Source organism: Lepidochelys kempii, chromosome 13, assembly GCF_965140285.1.
Source record: "Lepidochelys kempii isolate rLepKem1 chromosome 13, rLepKem1.hap1, whole genome shotgun sequence".
Taxonomy (NCBI): Eukaryota; Metazoa; Chordata; order Testudines; family Cheloniidae; genus Lepidochelys; species Lepidochelys kempii.
The window spans coordinates 38,821,943-38,844,801 of NC_136392.1; the positions used below are offsets into that span (position 1 = coordinate 38,821,943).

The 22,859-nt window shown below is 49.7% G+C and overlaps 1 pseudogene; it reads left to right on the forward strand.

Moving 5' to 3' along the window:
- Window positions 1–1,043: 1,043 nt before the first annotated feature.
- LOC140896785 (Ig mu chain C region membrane-bound form-like) lies at window positions 1,044–21,320 on the forward strand (annotated as a pseudogene).
- Window positions 21,321–22,859: the final 1,539 nt, after the last annotated feature.

Here is a 22,859-nt window from a genome sequence, read left to right on the forward strand (position 1 = left end):
CCAGCTTATAGGTGGAGTGTGAGATAAGCACCTCTGTTCCCCTCATGGACTCATGGAATATCAGGGTTGGAAGGGACCTCAGAAGGTCATCTAGTCCAACCCCCTACTCAAAGCAGGACCAATCCCCAATTTTTGCCCCTGATCCCAAATGGCCCCCTCAAGGATTGAACTCACAACCCTGGGTTTAGCAGGCCAATGCTCAAACCACTGAGCTATCCCTCCCCCCCCAGTCTCTGTGGGGGGCGGGGGGCACCGTCTGGCCTCCCCAGCTTATCCCCATTTATCTCTGATAGGGTTAAAACACCCTCTGCACTCATGTGAGAAGCCAACAGCAGCCACTTTCCTGTAATTTACTCACCATGTTGGGTCGTGGTCCGGCACTGTAGACCGAGGGGTTCTGTCCGGGAGTCCAGCTCTGCTCTGTGGCTGTCGCGTAGCTCTTCTGAGGTATCTTTGCCTGTCAGACATCCCCTCTCTTCCCCCCGCAGAGGGTAGTCAAGATAATTATAGATTGAAAACAATAGATGATGCCCACTGGGGAGCTTTCACTGTTACAGCTCGTGAGAAGGTGTGAAATTTGGACAGGTGGGTGAGCCCAGGGGGCTAAAACCGGGGTGAAAAAACAACATTGGTGTGACTTTCACTTGTGGAAACTTCCCCTTTTCAGCCCATGTTGTTTGTTTGTCGGTTTTCCCCAGAGATTCAGCCAGGAAGGTCCCAAAGCTCAGAAAAGATTGAGGCCTCCTGGGGGCTCTTTTTGAGAACCTGCTGTGTGGGAGGGTGAAGAAGACAACTTTAGGGCTGTCCTGGAACTGGGGATAGAACCCAGAAGTCCTGACTCTCAACCACCCAGGATGGATAGATTGATAGTGGGGATAGATAGATGTCCTGTACATCGTTGCACACAAGTTTCGTGTCTCGCTTCTAGCCATCTTTTCTTTATTTTAACGTCTCCTGGCAGTTTGTCTTTATTACACAAAGGGTCTCTTCTGGTCCTTGCCCCTGCGAAGGTGGTGAGAAGTAGTTGGGTGGTTTGTCGCACGATGACTGGTGGTGGAATGTTCACTGCAATTTGACCTGTTTAAACTCATCAATTCGTGGAGTTTTAGGGCAGAAGAAGGGATCACCGTGATTGGCACGTCCCCCGGCGATCCCTGGCCCAAGCCCCACCTTCTGGTCGAGCAGAGCAGTTAGAAAGAGAGGCCAAAGCTGGCTTTAAGGACTCCGTGTCATGGAGAGTCCACCAGAATCCAGAAATAAGGACTGGAACCCCCAAAATACTGTAAAATTGGGAAAGCCAGCTGGGAGTGAATATTTCATCCTCAGTGAATTTCCCCTGGACCTGTCAGTGTCCCGGAGAGGCAGACTGAAGAGCCCAGAATCCGAGGTGTATGGTTTGAAAGATCTGTTTGCACAGAAGGGCAGGGACCAGAGGAGACAGCGCGCGTGTTGAGTTATCTCATCCATCTATGACTCATGGAGGGCTCTTCCCTAGCTTTAGCAAACGGTCTTGTCATCAAACAGAGGAAGGGACTTAGGGAGCTGGCTTCGGTTCCCAGATCTCCCACAGACTCCCCCTGTCACCTTGGGGAAGCCACGTTGTGGCAGTTCAATACAAGACAGGACACGGCTTTAGGCAAGCAAGCAGGCTGGTTTGGTGACTGGATTGCCCCTTTCAGCTTTTCCACCCCTCTTTAATTTCTCTCCCCCCTGCGCATTACATACTCCGACCGCAAAAGGCATCAACAAAGGAAATAATATGACTTTGATTAATATTCTTATTTACCAGCCTCTATCTACTACAGTCTTTGTTCTCAGGGCTTGAGCCTAGGCCGAGGAAGCTTCCCACGGTTGATGTCCTTATTTTGACTTCCCAGATGGTCCATGTTTTCATGGTCCATGTCCTTGGACAGAGCAGAGCAATGTGTGCATTGCTCCTACACAACAGTCAGGGTGTGCCCTGACTGTTTCCAGGTGCATGAACGCTACATGAACTCTTCACACGTCATCTCTCCAGGCCTCAGTTTCCCCATCTGTTCAATAACAGTACTGATGCTCGCTTCACACTGGAGAGCTGAGGAGGGCTGGACTCACATTGTGAGGCGTGTGTGTTGCGGTCCAAATACAAGACAGAACAAGGCTTTAAGCAAGCAAGCAGGCTGGTCTGTCTTGTCAGCTTTCCACCCTCTCTTTTATTCTCCCCCTCCTCCTGTGCATTACATTCTCCAACAGATAAAAGGAATACACTGGCTTTGTTTAATATTCTTATTTACCAATTTCCTTGCTCTCGGGCCTTGAGCCCAGTCCTGGGAGGCTTCCCACAGTTCATGTCCTCTGGGCGAATTTCCAACGTTCATGCCCTTGAGAGGAGCCGTGTGTGCACTGCTCCTACACAACACTCAGGGTGTGCCCTGAATGTTGTCAAGTGCATGAACCCTGCATGAATCCTTCACGTGTGGGGAATATTTCTGCCTTCTAAAGGACCAGAGTCTCCTTTCAGCATCACTTGCACAAAACCAGAGCGAGTCCACTGGAGTTGCTCCAGGTTTACACTGGTAGATCAGTGGCCTGGTTTTCAGAGTTTCCCCTTTTGATGGTTTCTCTCATATTCTCTTTCTTTTTCCAGCGACCCGCACAGCCCCCTCCGTCTTCCCCCTGGTTCCCTGCTGCAGCAAGACCAGCAATGTGCCCCCGGACACCAGCTTGGCCTGCCTCGTAACTGGCTATTTGCCATCACCAGTGGACATCAAGTGGAATTCTGGCCAAGTGACCAAGGGGGTCAAAACATTCCCAGAGGTGACGATGAGCAATGGGCTCCACACCCAGAGCAGCCTGCTGATCCCCTCCGACAGTTCCCGGCAGGGCGACCCCTACCAGTGCGACGTGACGCATCAAGGCACAGGGAAGACAGTGTCCGGGAAGTTCCCTCAGGAATGTAAGACATGCGGCGGGGGGAGGAGGGGGCAGCCAGGCTGAGATTTTCAAAGCACCTAGAGGGTCTGGGAGCCAGTTAATCTTAATCCACATCCCGTAGGTGCCTTTGGAAAAATCTCACCCTGCAAGAGTGGGGAAAGTTTGGCCCCGTGTTGAAACACACTGAGCCCTGGTGCTTTGTCATTGCAGAACTCCCGCCCCCAGTGCCCCTCTCCGTGGGCCCCTGAATGAGGCAAACCTCAGGGTGAAACACACCCCTGGGCAGAGACCTATGTTCCACTAAAGGGGAGGTTTTTCAGCCCTGCCTAAAATATTTAGGCCCCCGGTTCCCCTGGGCACTTGGCACGTAAATCCCTCAGGCACCTTGGGAAATCTTAGACACGCAGCTGGTCTGAAATGGCACCTAAGCCTCATGCTGCCCTTCTGTACAGGGGAAATCTTCGGCTCACTGCCTTACTCCCTCACCCTCACCCAAACCCAAACCCAAACCCAAACCCAGACCCAGACTCCTCCCACCGGGGGGGTAGAACAAAGCTCATTCGCTGCTTCAGTCCAAAGGCCAGGTTTGTTCACACAGAAGGACTCAAAGCAAAACCAGTGGAACTCAGAGCACAGGCTCCCAGCCACCCGGGGCCCCCCCAGCGTTCAGCCAGCTGGATGGGGAGCACACCCCCCCTTTCCCACAAGGTCCCCTTTCCCGCATGGTTCCTAACCCTCCTGCCTGGTCCACATCTAGATATTTCCCCCTCAGGTGCTTTCCTCAGCACTGAGCCAGAAGCTTTCCCTTATATAGACTGCAGCAAGCAGCCCCATGAAACTCCAATTCCCAGCAACCACTGGCCCTAACGGGGCTACACCCCCTTACAAGCTAGCACTCGCTTACACCTCTTTGTCATGGAGCTGTGTGTGTTTCTTGCACTCCGGCTGTTCTCGGGCATCTTTTGAAATGGATACAACCCCAGAGCAGCAAACCTAGGCATTCTGGGGTCAGAACTTGAACGGGTGTAAATCGACTGATCTCCACGGAAGTCAGTTGCCCTGTGTCGACTTACATCACCTGAGCATTTGACCCTTTTTCCATAATCAGACACAGTCAGTCCTCTCCCAGGTTTTCTTCTGATGCCATGTCATGCTCTACAGCGCCACAGTCCCCCTTAAATGGGACATTAATTAAGGAAAAGAAGTTCAAAGAAACACAGCTCAAGTTCCAGCTTTGTCCCTGCTGTTTACCAGGGAGAACACACTCCAGCAGCATGTGCAGAAAGAATGCACGGAGGCATTCAATATTTGCCTAAATGATTTAAGGGCCCTGTTCCCATTTGTTTTAATCCCTTACATGGCTGTGAAGTTAATCCCTAGAGGCTGAATAAAGTACGCAGTGTAAACACAGCACAACAAGGTGGGGTTTTTGCCAGTGCTGGGAGGACTGTAGAGTTAGCACTCTCTTGGAAAGGGGAGTGGGGATCTACAGAGAGTGACGTTGGACTGTGTTTTCCCCTCTCTCTGCTCTCAGTGTGTGGTTTGACAATGCCACCCCAGGTTCACCTCCTGGTCCCCACCTGTGAGGACAGCGCCACAAAGAGCCAGCTGGAGCTGGTTTGTCTCCTCCTGAGCTTCAAACCCGGCAAAGCCAACGTGAAATGGCTGGTGAATGGAAAGGAGAGGAGCCCCCGCACCCTGGCTTTTTCCTCTGCAATGGGCACAGATGGCTCCTACATGGGGCAGAGCCGCATGACCGTCACCAGGCAGAGCTGGGAGACGGGGGATGTCTACACCTGTCAAGTGACCCACCCAGCAGTGGGAACAGAGCTCTCCATGCACAATGCCAGCAAGTGCTTGGGTGAGGGGCTACGCCTCTGCATGGTGGGGAGGTGGGGTGGAGAGTTACTCAGAAACCAGCCCTGCCTAAGGGTAGGTGGGACTGCACCTAGACCCCAGTGTGATGGGAGACATAGGAGTACCACAGAGAAATTGATACTGTAGGTGGAAGGGAAGAGAAAGAGATATAATGGGGGGATGGATGGATGGATGGGGTGGATACTACCAGTGTTCTGATGGGGATGGATGGATGGATAGATTAGATTAGATTAGATTTCGATAGTCTTTTTCTGCCTTTCCACATTATTTATGCTGGTCAATGACATCTCTTTGCATTTCTCAGTCTGCCTCAGAAGTTCACTTGACCCAACCATCTACTTAACCAAACCCTCCTATGAAGACGTTATCAAAAATTCTGGTCATGTTACCTGTCTAGTTTTGGGTTATGACTTAGCAGCCAGCAGAATCGCATAGAAAGTGGATGGGCAAGTCAGCTCTGTGGCGAAGACAGAAACTTTCAAGAAGAACAGCAACGGGACCACCAGCCTTGTCAGTTCTCCCCCTGTGTCACTGCCCAATGGGGACAAGGCACCATATTTACCTGCAAAGTGACCACACTCTGTTCTGGAGAACTAACCCAGGACATAACCATGAGCAATACAGGTGAGTAGCCTTGTCATCTCAAAGGGAAAGGCAAACTCCAGTCACTGTTAACTGGGATTAGAGGGTGAAACTCACCCCACACAAGTCCTAGGAAGCCTTGAAGTCCCAGTTAAACCCCTCAAATAACTCTTTAGCAGAGCCGAGGCCCTCAGCACAGGGGTGTATTTCAGCCGTAATTAATATTTCCCCTGTGAATCTCTCATTCAGGGGATCACCGTTAATATCCAGTTTAGAGGTTTTCCCAGTACTCACTTTCTTCTTATCATTGAATGCCAGCTCCTCTAAAACTTTCACTCCCTTGGCTCCCTGGGATCCGGGGATGTGGCCTTTGAGGGACTTTGAGTGTCCTATTTGTGACTCTGGTCTGATGTGCATTTGTTCTTCTTATCTCTGGAAATCAGGCTGGTGCTTGTCATCCGGCATTCGGCTTTTCAGGGATATTTCTTGTGAGACTCTCTAAGAGTGTCCAGTGGAGTTAGGTTCCCAAATCCCATTGAAATACCCAAGATGTCCAAGTCCCTTAGCCAGCCTTTGAAAATCTTGATTGTGTTGAATTTTGCTGTGAGCGTTTGAAGGAGGGAAGAGGCTCCATCTGAGTGAGCAAATGGGTTGGTGACCCAATGTCATGATGATGCATGGCGGAGACTTGGGGTGAAGAGGAAATAGTGTGGTTCAAGGCTTGGGGTGAGGGTTCAGGTTTGGGACGCAGGACTAGCTGAAAGTCCCCTGCCCATCTGCATTACGGTAAAACCAAGCTGAGGATAATGATTAGGATGATGATCTCGAAGGGGATGAAGATGATGTCAATGACAATGAAGAAGGAAATGAAGATGCTGAAGGAGAAAAGAGAAAGAATGTTAGAATGCTGAAGGAGATGATGAAGATAAAGAGGAAAAGGATGATGATGAAGATTTTGATCTGAAACAGAGGATGATAAAGAGGAAGGAAGTAATTATGAAGACAAGGGAGGTGAAGAAAATGAATATGACGATGGTGATGAAGATGAAGATAATGATGTTAAGTTGTTGCCTTTTAAGGTTGAAGTTCACTGTACATTCTGCGGGGAAGGCTTTGGAGTTCAGTTGAGTCTTTGGGTGATGGTCCAGTTGAGTCTTTGAGTTTCAAGGGAGATGATGCTCAATGGTTGGCTTTTTGTTTTGCCTGGTCTAGTTTCACACATACTCTGAACAACTGCCCTCCCTGGCCCCTTCACACAGTGATAGCTGCTGGATCTAAGTCCGTAACTTAGACATGCTAACCAAATCTTATTTTTCTCTTGCCCCTCTTTTTTTTCATTTAAGCATCAGTAAGAAGGAGCCCACAGTCACCGTCTCCCGAGCCTACCACGAAGACATCTCTGGGAACAGTGTCTCCTTTATTCTCATCTGCGAAGCTAGTGGCTTTTACCCTGAAGAGATCAGCATGTCATGGTTGAAGAATAACTCCCCGGAACTCAAGTCCAGTTACAACAGTGGCCCTGTGTCAGGAAATGGCACTTTCTCTGCCTACAGCATCCTGAAGGTTGAGCAAAGTCAAGGAGAAGGAAATTACACCTGGGTGGTGCATCACCCAGCCATGGAAGAGCCCAAGAGGGTTGTGGAAAAGGTGTCCCTCGGTAAGTGGATTCTCAGAGGCAGGTTTTAATTTGGGGATGTTCACACGTGTTCTTATCCTGTCCAGCCAATGGCATGAACAACCGCATGACTCCATGTGAGCCCTCATGGGAGGGGTGGCAATGAAGGATTTCTATCTCCATTATGATGCTGTCTTTGGTGAAACCAAGACTTATTGCCACCTGAGCTGGGTGGAGAATGTCCCCTCCACTCCAGTGCAGGAGAGTTCCCTGTATTTCCAAGGCATTATCCAGTCCGAAATGCCCCAAGTAATGGGGATCCCACCCCACCCCTGGAGGAGATGATTCCACAGCCTCACAGAGCATATCACCACTAAAGGAAGTGCAGGAAAACTGTCCTAATTGCAAGAGAGAATTTAAGGGAGGGTGCAGAATGTAATCTCATTGGGCTGTGATTTGGCCAAGACATTGGGGTGGACACTCTTGCTCTTAGGGAAAGTTCAAAGAGATCTTTCATGGCTGGGAGGTGGTTCGCTGAAAATGTTCTTTTCTTCTTAACCATGGATCGCCCTGGGTGTTGTTTGCTCCACACTTGAACATGGATTCCCACGATGGCAGATTCACAATTTTGCCCTTATTGTCCCTTCTTATTCTTCAAATTTGTTGCTGGCACATTAGGAAAGTCTTCATGGATTTGCAGCCATGACAGGCACCCAATTAAAATCTGTTCTCAAGGAAAAGATGAGCTGGGGTGGGGCAGATTCCATATCGGATTCAGAAGCTGATGAATTCATGCAAACAAAGGAGATAAACCCCACAGTGGGGCTTGGGCGTCCATATGAATCTGGAATCCCAGCTCCAGCAGCATCCACTTTAGAAACTAATCTCATGAGTGACACCATGCATATCCTTCACACAACATTCAATAGAAGACATTGTCCCCGGGTGCCAGGACTCCCGTCAGATTTGAGCCACCATGGCTGGTCTGTTCCCAGCCATGTTTTCCGCAATGGGACTTTTTCCCAACAAAACCAGAGATCTTCAGATTTGCTCCTGTGACCCGGAGACCCAAATAAACATAATGGGACACAGGAATCCCAATCTCTCGGTTGGTTGGAAAATCTCAGCCATTTTCCCCCTGCTCCATAAGATGAGGGTCCCGCCCCTTCTACCAGGGAACCCAGTGCCCTATTTTCACCTCCAGTGACCCTCAGCCCCTTTCCCAAACAGCCCCTGGGCTTTGCGCCCCTGAGAGAGAGGCACTCAGTTACCACCTCATGCCTGTTGAAATATTTGCTCACCCCAGCCCTCAACGCTGCCTCCTGCCCCCCACCAGGTGTCAGCAACTGTAATCGACACCCTCTGGAGGTCTCTCTCCTTCCCCCTTCCCTGGAGAAGCTCTACATAGGGCAGAACGCCACCATCAGTTGTTTGGTGAGTGGCATGGAAATCCCCGGCAGCCTGGAGGTCTCCTGGAACCGGGGTAGTGGGGGCCCGTTGGCTGTGGTCTCCAGGGAGCCAGTGCTGCAGGAAGATGGCACCTACAGTGCAACCAGCATCCTGCGGGTGTGCGTGGAGGAGTGGCAGGCGGGGGAGGAGTTCACCTGCACCGTGAAGCACCAAGACATCCCGTCGGCCATTGTCAAGAGCATCCGCAAGAGACACAGTAAGAACTCAGCCTTTCACCTGTAGGGGGCGCCAGCTCTAATCTGGCTGCAGGCTTGGGAGAGTGGCTGGCTCAGGATGTGGGGAATGGGACACGGGACCTTCTGTCTCTAGGGGGTGCTAGCTGTGATCCGGCTTGAGGTCTTTGGGACTGGGAGTCGCAAATTTGTGGGTGGGATGAAATGGGCAAATTTATGAGACAGAGGGGGACAGAGTCAGGACTCCTGGGTTCTTTTTCTGTCTCTGGGAGGGGAGTGGGATGTCGTGGGTTAGAATAGGGAGACTGGAAGCCATGAGTCCTGAGTTCTAGCCCCTTTTCAGGGAAGGTATTTGGATCTGGTGGGTTAGTGTGGGCCGAACTCCTGGATTGTATCCATGGGTCTGGGTGGGGAGTGGGGGGTCTCGTGGGATATAGCAGGGTGATGAGGGTGGGGGGTGGTAGCCAGGACTCCTGGGTCCCAATCCTTTGCATTAACCCTTTGCTGTTTCTCATGGCAGTGGTTTCCCTCCGGGCCCCTTCTGTCTACATCTCCCCTCCTCACGCTGAGGAGCTGGCTCTCCGGGAATCGGCCACCATCACCTGCCTGGCCTCCGGCTTCCGGCCCAGAGCCATCTTGGTGACATGGACCCAGCAGGACCGGCCCGTGCCCCAGGAAGCCTACACCAACATCGGCCCCGTCCGGGAGGCCGGGAAGGAGGAGCGCTACTTCATCTACAGCAAGTTCAATGTCTTGGCATCTGAATGGGAGCGGGGGGACACGTACGCCTGCGTGGTGGGGCACGAGGGTCTGCCCATGACCTTCGTCCACCGGAGCGTGGACAAAGCCTCCGGTAAACCCACCGCCGTCAATGTCTCTGTGATCTTGTCCGATACCGACGTCACCTGCTACTGAGGAGCAGAGCCGCGTGGGCTCCTCACGGCGTATCTGAGATGGCCAGGGAACCTCGTGGGCTCTGGGATTCCTCTTAGCCTGTGTGTAAAGCTGTGGGAGCTCTGGTGTACAGAGCGTGGCTGTGTGTGGAATATGCCCAAATAAAAATGCAGCATGCCAGAGTTTGTGATGAAGGGTGTGTCTTCTGGCGGAGACTGTCTCTGTGTCTCATCCACCCATCCACACTTCTTCCCACAATATCTAGATGTATCCCCCCACCTTTCTTTCTTTCTTTCTTTCTTTCTTTCTTTCTTTCTTTCTTTCTTTCTTTCTTTCTTTCTTTCTTTCTTTCTTTCTTTCTTTCTTTCTTTCTTTCTTTATAGACTACATCAATTCATTCTTCCAAACAGGATCCATCCACCCATCCTAGGCTCTGGGGGAGGGATAGCTCAGTATTTTGAGCATTGGCTTGCTAAACCCAGGGTTGTGAGTTCAATCCTTGAGGGGGCCACTTAGGGATCTGGGGCAAAAATAGGGGATTGGTCCTGCTTTGAGCAGGGGCTTGGACTAGATGACCTCCTGAGGTTCCTTCGAACCCTGATATCGCATGATTCTATACCTGTTGCTTTGATTCTACAATGTCCATGCATGCAAAATTATGCAATCTTCTCTCTGCATCCATCCATCTTCATGCATTGTCATGTTTCTACCTGTCCATCCCTCTGCAGTGAGTTGCTATCCATCCATTATTATTTATGATATTGCAACTCCTAGATCTCCTGACTGAGGTCAGAGCCCCATTGGATGGGCCCTGTATGAACACACACAGAGCAAATGTCCTGGAACCAAGGAGCTGATAGTCTAAGCAGACAGAGGCTGGGATGGGATATTTTGGCACAAAAGGATTAAAATAGGGATGCTATAAAGAAGCAAGACACCCAACTCCCACTGCAATTGTGAGTTTATCTTCACTGGCACCTAATTTCCTAAGAGTCCTTTAAAGACCCCAGCCCAGGTGGCTTGTCTCTGGTCACACTGCAGGTCAGTGGGAGAGGTGGGAATAGAGCCCTGATCCCCCATCTCATAGAATCATAGAATATCAGGGTTGGAAGGGACCTCAGGAGGTCATCTAGTCCAACCCCCTGCTCAAAGCAGGACCAATCCCCAATTAAATCATCCCAGCCAGGGCTTTGTCAAGCCTGACCTTAAAAACTTCTAAGGAAGGAGATTCTACTACCTCCCTAGGTAACGCATTCCAGTGTTTCACCACCCTCCTAATGAAAAAGTTTTTCCTAATATCCAACCTAAACCTCCCCCACTGCAACTTGAGACCATTACTCCTTGTCCTGTCCTCTTCTACCACTGAGAACAGTCTAGAACCATCCTCTCTGGAACCACCTCTCAGGTAGTTGAAAGCAGCTATCAAATCCCCCCTCATTCTTCTCTTCTGCAGGCTAAACAATCCCAGTTCCCTCAGCCTCTCCTCAGAAGTCATGTGTTCCAGACCCCTAATAATTTTTGTTGCCCTTCGCTGGACTCTCTCCAATTTATCCACATCCTTCTTGTAGTGTGGGGCCCAAAACTGGACACAGTACTCCAGATGAGGCCTCACCAATGTCGAATAGAGGGGGACGATCACGTCCCTCGATCTGCTCGCTATGCCCCTACTTATACATCCCAAAATGCCATTGGCCTTCTTGGCAACAAGGGCACACTGCTGACTCATATCCAGCTTCTCGTCCACTGTCACCCCTAGGTCCTTTTCTGCAGAACTGCTGCCTAGCCATTCGGTCCCTAGTCTGTAGCTGTGCATTGGGTTCTTCCGTCCTAAGTGCAGGACCCTGCACTTATCCTTATTGAACCTCATCAGATTTCTTTTGGCCCAATCCTCCAATTTGTCTAGGTCCCTCTGTATCCTATCCCTGCCCTCCAGCATATCTACCACTCCTCCCAGTTTAGTATCATCCGCAAATTTGCTGAGAGTACAATCCACACCATCCTCCAGATCATTTATGAAGATATTGAACAAAACCGGCCCCAGGACCAACCCCTGGGGCACTCCACTTGACACCGGCTGCCAACTAGACATGGAGCCATTGATCACTACCCGTTGAGCCCGACAATCTAGCCAACTTTCTACCCACCTTATAGTGCATTCATCCAGCCCATACTTCCTTAACTTGCTGACAAGAATACTGTGGGAGACCGTGTCAAAAGCTTTGCTAAAGTCAAGAAACAATACATCCACTGCTTTCCCTTCATCCACAGAACCAATAATCTCATCATAGAAGGCGATTAGATTAGTCAGGCATGACCTTCCCTTGGTGAATCCATGCTGACTGTTCCTGATCACTTTCCTCTCATGTAAGTGCTTCAGGATTGATTCTTTGAGGACCTGCTCCATGATTTTTCCGGGGACTGAAGTGAGGCTGACTGGCCTGTAGTTCCCAGAATCCTCCTTCTTCCCTTTTTTAAAGATTGGCACTACATTAGCCTTTTTCCAGTCATCCGGGACTTCCCCCTGTGGCGGTTCAGTGATGAGACAGAACACAGCTTTATGCAAGCAAACAGGCTGGTCAGCGGAGATGGGCTGTTCTGCCCCCCCGCCTTCCACCTTCTTCTTTTATTATATTTCTCCCCCTAAGCATTACACACTGCTACACAAAGGAATGTATGACGTTGATTCATATGCTTAGTTACCATCCTCTATCTACTACAATCCTGGTTCTCAGGCCTTGAGCCCAGGCTAAAAAAGCCTCCCACAGTTGCTGTCCAAACAATCAAGTTCTCATGGTTCATATCTAGCCCTTGTCCTTGGATAGAGCAATGTGTGCATTGCTCCTAGGAAACAGTCAGGGTGTGCCCCGCCTGCTTCCATGTGGAATAGCTAAACATTAACCCTTCATCCCCCGTTCGCCACGAGTTTTCAAAGATAATGGCCAATGGCTCTGCAATCACAGCCGCCAGTTCCTTTAGCACTCTCGGATGCAACTTGTCCGGCCCCATGGACTTGTGCACGTCCAGCTTTTCTAAATAGTCCCTAACCACCTCTTTCTCCACAGAGGGCTGGCCATCTACTCCCCATGTTGTGATGCCCAGCGCAGCAGTCTGGGAGCTGACCTTGTTCGTGAAGACAGAGGCAAAAAAAGCATTGAGTACATTAGCTTTTTCCACATCCTCTGTCACTAGGTTGCCTCCCTCATTCATTAAGGGGCCCACACTTTCCTTGGCTTTCTTCTTGTTGCCAACACACCTGAAGAAACCCTTCTTGTTACTCTTGACATCTCTCGCTAACTGCAGCTCCAGGTGCGATTTGGGCCTCCTAATTTCATTCCTACATGCCCGAGCAATATTTTTATACTCTCCCCTGGTCATATGTCCAAACTTCCACTTCTTGTAAGCTTCTTTTTTATGCTTAAGATCTGCTAGGATTTCACCGTTAAGCCAAGCTGGTCGCCTGCCATACTTACTATTCTTTCGACACATCGGGATGGTTTGTCCCTGTAAGCTCAACAGGGATTCCTTGAAATACAGCCAGCTCTCCTGGACTTCTTTTCCCTTGCTTGATAAACAATTAAAACAAGGGGAGCTGCATCTCCGAACCTTAGGAGACATTCAGCAACAATTGCATGTCCTTTTGTTTACTTTAAATAATTTAATACTGAATACAGATCAGCAGACCCCCGCGGATTGGCATTTTCATAAGTCCGAGGTACTGGAAAGACCGCGTGTCTATTACCGTCAGCTGCCCGATCCGCAATGGTTGGGCCCAGTACCTTTAATTACTTGGGGTCGGGGATATGCTGCTCTGTCTCTCCCTGCAGGAGTGTTGTGGGTTCCGGCCCGGTGTGTGCGACCGGCACTGAAACAGCATGGCGTGACACCAGGGGCTGTCGAACCCCATACCGGAGTTTCAGCTGACCTTGGAGGAGAACGTGGTGCCTCCCGGGTCGACAATGGCGGGATGGAGATGGAGGAGACGTAGCATCCCAAGCCAGCCCGTGACATGGGGAGTAGTGAAAGCATTGGTTGCCGCGGCTCAACGAAGACTGGCAGCAGATCAACAGCCAGAGACTCCTGAGACTCTGTTTGTGGCCATTCTCGCCCAAATCACTGCTAATTGTGTATTGATTGTGTGCCTTATGTGCCTGCTATTTCCTGTAGGGGTTGACTCGGCAGCGCCTCCTCCGTTACGGGCCCGAATGACATATAACCTATGGGAAAGATTGGCTTCAATAGCAAATGTTACCCACTTTTGTTTATCTGATTTTGTAGCAGCTGAAGAATTGTTAGGTACGTGCCTTATTCCAGTATGTGATCACCCTGAGGAAATAGGGAATGAGATGATGCTTGCTGCTTACGCGAACCTCTCTTCCCAGTACTCTAGCATGGCTAATTGGGGCCCGGCCAACTACACTTTACCCTCTTGGGCTTATTTTTTGCTGTTGCTATGTGCAATGTATTTCCTTTTTGTTAAGGCTTTGTCGAGACCCGCCCTGGCAGGCTCCACGAGTTATGACCTTGTCTGTCTGGGAGTTAATGGCTTGAAAAGCAAATTGATGGCTACCATGAGATGGCCGAGCACAAATAAACAAAAAAGGAGGGGATGAAGGATTCATGCAGGGTTCATGCACTTGGCAACATTCAGGGCACACCCTGAGTGTTGTGTAGGAGCAGTGCACACACGGCTCCTCTCAAGGGCATGAATGTTGGAAACTCGCCCAGAGGACATGAACTGTGGGAAGCCTCCCAGGACTGGGCTCAAGGCCCGAGAGCATGGAATGCGGTAGATAGAAATTGGTAAATAAGAATATTAAACAAAGCCAGTGTATTCCTTTTATCTGTTGGAGTATGTAATGCGCAGGAGGAGGGGGAGAATAAAAGAGAGGGTGGAAAGCTGACAAGACAGACCAGCCTGCTTGCTTGCTTAAAGCCTTGTTCTGTCTTGTATTTGGACCGCAACAAAAAGCAATAGTAAAAGGTTCTATAGCCTGTGACAAAGCTCTGTCCTTGCCTCCGTGGGTCCCGTGTTTCCTGGTGCATTTTGCTAGCCTCAGAGGCTCACTGTGACCCTCCCCGTAACCCTTCTCTCTCTAGAGACAAGGGTCACAGTCTACTGAGCCATTTTCATCATAAGCCAGTGAGGGAGGTGAGGAGAAGTTATCCTTCCTTGCACAGTCTCTGTTGTCTCCCAGTCTCAGTGATTAATCAGGGGGCAACGGTGGTGGTGGTGGGGAGCCCGGGCCCACCGTCTACTCCGGGCTCCAGCCCAGGACCCTAATAGTATCAGCTATGGTAGCTGACCTTTTAGAAACATGACATGTAGAATTCCCTGGGCTACTTCCCCCACAGCAGCCCTCACTTCCTCAAGCTCCACTTCACCCTTACCTCAGGGCCTCCTTCCTTGTGTCTGATATGGTGTGTACTACTCAGCCTCTCCAACAGCGCAACTTCCTCCCACATCTCCTGACATGCACACCCACCTGACTGACTGGGAGGCTTTGAACTAGTTTCAGCCAGCCCCTGATTGGCTTCAGGTGTCCCAATCAACCTAGCCTTCTCCCTGCCTTCTGGAAAGTTCTTAATTGGCCCCAGATGTCTTAATTGACCTGGAACAGCTGCCATTTCACTTATCCTGGTACCAGGGATTTGTTTAGCCTGGAGCTAATCTATCTATCTCCCACTACTTTTCCATAGCCATCTGGCCTTGCCCTGTCACAAGCCATATAAATAAGAAGAAAACAAAGAAAGAAGTGGGACCGCTAAACACTGAGGATGGAGTGGAGGTTAAGGATAATCTAGGCAAGGCCCAATATCTAAACAAATACTTTGCCTCAGTCTTTAACAAGGCTAATGAGGAGCTTAGGGATAATGGTAGGACGACAAATGAGAATGAGGATATGGAGGTAGATATTACCACATCCGAGGTAGAAGCCAAACTCGAACAGCTTAATGGGACTAAATCAGGGAGCCCAGATAATCTTCATCCAAGAATATTAAAGGAACCGGCACATGAAATTGCAAGCCCGTTAGCAAGAATTTTTAATCAATCTGTAAACTCAGGGGTTGTACCATATGACTGGAGAATTGCTATCATAGTTCCTATTTTTAAGAAAGGAAAAAAGAGCGATCCGAGTAACTACAGTTTGACATCTGTAGTATGCAAGGTCTTGGAAAAAATGTTGAAGGAGAAAGTAGTTAAGGACATTGAGGTCAAAGGTAAATGGGACAAAATACGTGCCAAACCAACCTGATCTCCTTCTTGGAGAAGGTAACAGATTTTTTAGACAAAGGGAACGTAGTGGATCTAATTTACCTCGATTTCAGTAAGGCATTTGATACGGTTCCACATGGAGAATTATAAGCTAAATTGGAAAAGATGGGGGTCAATATGAAAATTGAAAGGTCGATAAGTAACTGGTTAAAGGGGAGACGACAGCGGGTCACACTGAAAGGTGAACTGTCAGACTGAAAGGAGGTTACTAGTGGAGTTCCTCAGGGATCGGTTTTGGGACCAATCTTGTTTAATCTTTTTATTACTGACCTTGGCACAAAAAGCAGGAATGTGCTAATAATGTTTGGGGATGACACAAAGCTGGGAGGTATTGCCAATACAAAGAAGGACCGGGATATCATACAGGAAGATCTGGATGACCTTGTAAACTGGAGTAATAGTAATAGGATGCAGAGTAACAGCCGTGTTAGTCTGTATTCGCAAAAAGAAAAGGAGTACTTGTGGCACCTTAGAGACTAACCAATTTATTTGAGCGTGAGCTACAGCTCACTTCATCGGATGCATACCGTGGAAACCAGCAGGACAGTGGGGTGGGAGGAGGTATTGTTTCATGGTCTCTGTGTGTATATAATGTCTTCTGCAGTTTCCATGGTATGCATCCGATGAAGTGAGCTGTAGCTCACGAAAGCTCTTGCTCAAATAAATTGGTTAGTCTCTAAGGTGCCACAAGTCCTCCTTTTCTTTTTAGTAATAGGATGAAATTTAACAGTGAAAAGTGCAAGGTTATGCATTTAGGGATTAATAACAAGAATTTCTGTTATAAACTGGGGACACATTACTTGGAAGTAACAGAGGAGGAGAAGGACCTTGGAGTATTGGTTGATCACAGGATGACTATGAGCTGCCAATGTGACATGGCCATGAAAAAAGCTAATGCGGTCTTGGGATGCATCAGGCGAGGTATTTCCAGGAGAGATAAGGAGGTGTTAGTACCGTTATACAAGGCACTGGTGAGACCTCCCCTGGAATACTGGGTGCCATTCTGGTCTCCCATGTTTAAGAAGGATGAATTCAAACTGGAACAGGTACAGAGAAGGGCTACTAGGATGAAACGAGGAATGGAAAACCTGTCTTATGAAAGGAGACTCAAGGAACTTGTTTTGTTTAGCCTAACCAAAAGAAGGCTGAGAGGAGACATGATTGCTATGTATAAATATATACATTGGACCATTGGAACGAACTTCCAGTGGTAGAGGTGGAGTCGCCATCTCGAGATTTGTACATCCATCCTGGGGTCCATTCTGGAAAATATGCTCCCAGCAAAGACAAGTCATGGGGCTGCATAGAGGGGTAGCTGGGTGAGATTCTCTGGCCTGTGATATACAGGAGGTCAGGCTTGTTACTGTAATGGTCCCTTCTTGCCTTAAGATCTACAAATGCACCAGTCAAGGTTTCAGAGCTAGGAAGGTCACGTCAATTATCCATCCACTACCTGGGCCATAGAGTGCACTGGTGAGTGAATTAAGATTTCAGCTGGTACATCCAGACAGCTGAGGCCTCTCATGCCAGCCCTTTGAGTGCCCAGGTGTGTACTAATTTGAGGAGGCTCCAGGCCATTTCCCAGTCGATGTTCATGCCATTGACAAGACACATGGACAGGCTCAGGGAATGCTGGGCTGTGAGTCCTTCCAACTCTTGGGAACGGGTTCCCAGGGGAGCCCAGGCTGGTGGTGGGTGAAAGGGGCTCTGACTGCGAGGTGTCCCATGTGGGATGAGTTGGGAGAGGTCTTTACTCAGTCCCCATGACACAACCACATAGACGGCTGAAGGAATTAGAAATGGGCCATGGAGACGTCTGCCTACAGGGACTGAGGTCACTGCTGTATGATGGTGGCAGAGTCATCCCAAGGGAGAAGTCAGTTGGGGGCCATCACGTCTGTTCCAGTGTCTGAGAATATGGGGCAGCTCAGGGTGTTGCTGATGGGCTGGCCGTCCCTTTCCCCCCTTTTCGTAGGGCTTGAGGGTGGGCTGGTCAAGTGTTGCCCAAATGTGGCGATGGGCTACAGATCTTTCCCCTTCTAGGAGCATGGGTTGAAATGGAGTCCAAGCGGGTAGTGGCTTAAAAGTTGTTCCCATCATATGGCCCCGTTATTAGGTGTATTACAGTTGTGTGTAGAGGTCTCCACTGAGTTTGGGACCCCAAAAAGCTAGGAGCTGCACACAGATAGAGTAAGAGATAGTCTCTGCCCAGGAGAGCTAAATGTCCAAACAGAGAAAGGATGTGAAGGGAAACTGAGGCACAGAGAGGGGAGTGAATTGCCTGATGAAGGGTTCATGTTTAGCTATTCCACCTGGAAGCAGGCAGGGCACACCCTGACTGTTTTGTAGAAGCAATGCACACATTGCTCTATCCAAGGACAAGGGCTAGATATGAACCATGAGAACTTGATTGTTGGGACAGTGACTGTGGGAAGCTTTCTTAGCCTGGGCTCAAGGCCTGAGAACCAGGATTGTAGTAGATAAAGGATGGTAAATAAGTATATTAATCAACGTCATACATTCCTTTGTGTATCTTTTTGCGGTAGCAGTGTGTAATGCTTAGGGGAGAGAAATATAATAAAAGGAGAAGGTGGAAGGTGGGGGGCAGAACAGCCCATCTCAGCTGACCAGCCTGCTTGCTTGCATAAAGCTGTGTTCTGTCTCATCATTGAACTGCCACAGCCTGAGGTCCTGCAAAGTCAATGACAGAGCTGGAAATAGACCCATGGGGGTCCTGAGTCCCATCCTAGTGCTCTGTTCATTGGACCTCACTGCCTGTGGGATGATATGAGTTGAGGGAGGTCTCAGAACAGCTCTGTGGGTAAATTCCCCAGGTCCCCAGAATAGGGATCGGGGGGAATTGGTGCCTCTGCTGCCCGAGAACTGGTCCCAGCATGGCTCAAGCTGGCATTGGCTGGGAAGATGCCGCTGTTGGATGGGTGCGCATGGCCCCATTGAGCTATGCATTGGCAGGTCTCAGCCCAGCTCTGTTGCTGGCCTGGGGAGGGGAATCGCATGCTCGGGGTGGCTGGGGTGTGTAAAGGAGCCAAAGGGCATGAAATTTAATGGAAGTTGGGGCTGAAATCCCTGAGGCTGCTGTGAGAATTGCAGCCTGTGACGGGGGGTCTCCCCCTGCAGCCTGCCCGGTCTCCCCTGGCAGGGACCCTCTGTCTCTGACCCTGGACAGGGATCTCCTGCCCAGAGCCCAGATCGGAGCTCCCCACTGTGCCCACTCAGCTCCCTGGGTTAACGAAGAGGCCTCTCTAACCGGCACGTTTGTCTCATCCCCAGCTCCTCACTGCCTAGTGGAGGACCAAGGCATCTCTGTTGAAGGAGGATAGGAGGAATCTGACGGTCTCTGGACACCTGTTGCCTTCATTGCTCTCTTCCTGCTCAGCCTGTTGTACAGCGCCGGCATCACGCTACTTAAGGTAAGAGCAACAGCTGCCTTCATGGTCCCGCGTCACCGCTGAGAGCAACAACCCGTGCTCAAGAATCGATCCCACGTCATCAGCATGCAGCCAGCCGCCAGCCGCAGGAACTACTTAGTCACCCACATTCAGTGATGAAATTCAATAAGGACAATGCCAGGTACTCCACTTAGGAAGGAACAATCAGTTGCACACACACAAATGGGAAATGACGGCCTAGGGAGGAGTACTGCCGAAAGGGATCTGGGGGTCCCAGGGGATCACAAGCTAAATATGAGTCAACAATGTAATACTACCGGGAAAAAAACGAATTCTGGGATGTATTAGCAGGAATGTTGTAAGGAAGATACGAGAAGTAATTAGTCTGCTCTACTCCGTACTGATAAGGCCTCATCTGGAGTCTTGTATCCAGTTCTGGGGACCATATTTCAGGAAAGATGTGGAAAATTTGCAGAAAGACCATAGGAGAGCAATGAAAATCATTCAAGGGCTAGAAAACTGGAGAAGAGAAGACTGGGGTGGCCTGGGTGGGGGAATGAGATTATAACATTTTCCAAATCTATAAAAGGTTGTTCTAAAAAGGAGGGTGAAAAATTGTACTTGTTAACCTCGGAGGCCAGGACAAGAAGCAATGGGCGATAATTGCAGCAAGGGCGGTTTAGGTTGGATATTGGAAAAACCTTCCTAACTGTCAGGCTGGGTAAATACTGGAACGAATTGCCCATGGAGGTTGTGGATCCGCCATTGTTGGAGGTTTTTAGGAGCAGGTTAGAGAAATACCTGCCAGGGATGGAGAGGGGACTAGGTGAGCTGTGGAGGTCTCTCCCTGTCCCACAGCTCTATGATGTTACGGTTGTCAGAGGCTAACAGCAAAGTCAGGAGTCAGAGCTCAGGTTTAGGAACAGGTTACGTGGAGGGATGAAAGCCTGGGTGCAGGACAGCAGCTGGGCTGGACCCAGACGGGAAGAGGGGAGGAGCCGGGCTGGACCCAGACGGGAAAAAGGCAGGAGCTGGGCTGGACCCAGAAGGGAAGAAGGCAGGTGCAGGGCTGGAACAAGGAGTCACAGCTGGTATTGCAGCCCTGGGGAAATTCTTTGGGCAGCTGCTGAACTTCTGCTGGGCTCATGAACCGGGCTGCTGACTCTGCCAAGCAATCAGGGTGGAGCCAATCAGGCAGCCGGTTCCAGGCCAGGTGCGCACGTCAGGTTGCCTGGGACTGGCTCTGCTGCCAGCCCTGATTCCTGACAGTGACCAACGATCAATGAGAGAGAATCAGGAATGATTACTTATTAATAATCCACCACCCGTCATCACTAATTAATGAGCTCCCATCAAGGTTAATGCGGCAGTGATCAATATATGAGTATCAACAGTCTATTATCAATTCCAATTGTTTATCACTGAGAAATCAATAATCACGAATTGACTATCCCTGGTCAGTACGGAGTGATCTGTACTTAATGCTGAATAGCCATTAATCTGCAATTAATTATCAATAATCAACACTCACAGATCAGTAATTAATGTTAAAGAATCGAGGATCAAGCATCAATACGCTGCTAATAATTATCAATTGATAAGAATCACTTGTCAATAATGAGGAATTAATGATCAATGACCAAAAATGAACGATCCCTAATTAAGAAGCAAGAGGAAATGTTCCAAGAGCAAGGCTCAATGAGTGTCAATCAATAAGCACTCAGCCGTGATCACTAAGGATCTGTGGTCAGGCCCAGAAGCACAAAGGGCCAGAGGTGCCCGTGAAGCCGGTTCTGTGCCGGGCCGCGTTGCAATGGGGCTGGTACCAGAAGCAGGGAGAATTGGCGGAGGCAGCTGCGGCTCCCCAGGGACTTGGTGTGCGGCACCCGGTGGGCAGTGGCCGTTCCCTGAGGCGGTTTGACAAGGCTGGTGTCTCTGTCTGGAAGATGAGCTCCAGCTCAACCCAGACATCCTGGCAGGATGCAGGCATGGCTGGGCGAGGCTAGATGGTCCCAAGGGTCCCTTCTGGCCTTGCTCTCCCAGCCGAGGATGCTGCCCGTGAGCGGCACCGGCTGAACCCCTCTGCTCTCTGTGTCCCACAGGTGCGGTGAGTGCCCGGCTCCGGGCTCCTAGGAGGGGACAGCACTGCTTCGTCCTCTTCATTCCCTCCCTCCATCTTCAGCCCTCCCGGGCTCCGGCCCCCTCTCCGGACACAGGGAGGGACCATGTTCCACGGCAGCGCGGAGGGCGCGACAACGGCCGCTGAAGGGTCTGAGCTCCGCAGAACCCAGAGCAGCGAGGGCAGAGTCCTTCCCCGGACGTCCCCGTGGGGCAGCCCACGCTGGAGCTTGAGCTCAGCCCCGTGCCCCTCAATCCTCCACCCCCATCCCACGGCAGGGACTGGATTTCCTTGTGTGTGTGTGTGTGCAGGGCTGTAGTGTCCTGAGGTCTGGTCAACGTGGACTCTGGCGAGGGAGAAGAGTCTCATTTGCTCCATCGTTTAACTCGCAACTTAGATGGGAATTGTGTGTTTGATCGAAAATAAAAGGAGTTAAGAATTGGTAGCTGCATTTCAGGGTGGTTTGGGGGGATTTAACCAAGGAGTACCCACTGTATGTCCCAGTACAGTGGTACCCACTGTATGTCCCAGCCCCCCGGTGTCTATCTACCCTCCGTCCATTCTCAGACATACACATCTTTCTTCCTTTCTTTCTTACACATGACCCCATCTGATCCTACTTTCTGTATTTAATAAAATCACTTTTGCCTTATTAATTAACCCACAGTATGTATTAACACTTCGGGGGGGGGGCAAACAGCTGTGCATATCTCTCTATTAGTGTTATAGAGGGTGAACAATTTATAAGTTTATCATGTATAAGCTGTATACAGGGCAAAATGGATTTATTTGGGGTTTGGACCCCATTGGGAGTTGGGCATCTGAGGGTCAAACGTGCTTTCAGTTAAGTCTGCAGCTTTGGGGCATGTGGTTGAGACCTGGGTCTGTGCTGGAGCAGGCTGGCGTGTCTGGCCCCAACCAGGCAGGGTGCTGGAGTCCCAGGCTGGCAGGGAAAGCGAGGCAGAAGTGGCCTTGTGTCATAAATATAAAAGGGAAGGGTAACCCCCTTTAAAATCCCTCCTGGCCAGAGGAAAAATCCTCTCACCTGTAAAGGGTTAAGGTAACCTCGCTGGCACCTAACCAAAATGACCAATGAGTTGACAAGATACTTTCAAAAGCTGGGAGGAGGGAGAAAAACAAAGGGTCTGTGTCTGTCTGTGTGATGCTTTTGCCGGGGACAGAAGAGGAATGGAGTCTTAGAACTTAGTAAGTAATCTAGCTAGGTATGTGTTAGATCATGATTTCTTTAAATGGCTGAGAAAATAGCTGTGCTGAATAGAATGAATATTCCTGTCTGTGTGTCTTTTTTTTTAACTTAAGGTTTTGCCTAGAGGGATTCTCTATGTTTTGAATCTAATTACCCTGTAAGGTATCTACCATCCTGATTTTACAGAGGTGATTCTTTTCTTTTTACTTCTATTAAAAGTCTTCTTGTAAGGAAACTGAATGCTTTTTCATTGTTCTAAGATCCAAGGGTTTGGGTCTGTGGTCACCTATGCAAATTGGTGAGGATTTTTACCAAACCTTCCCC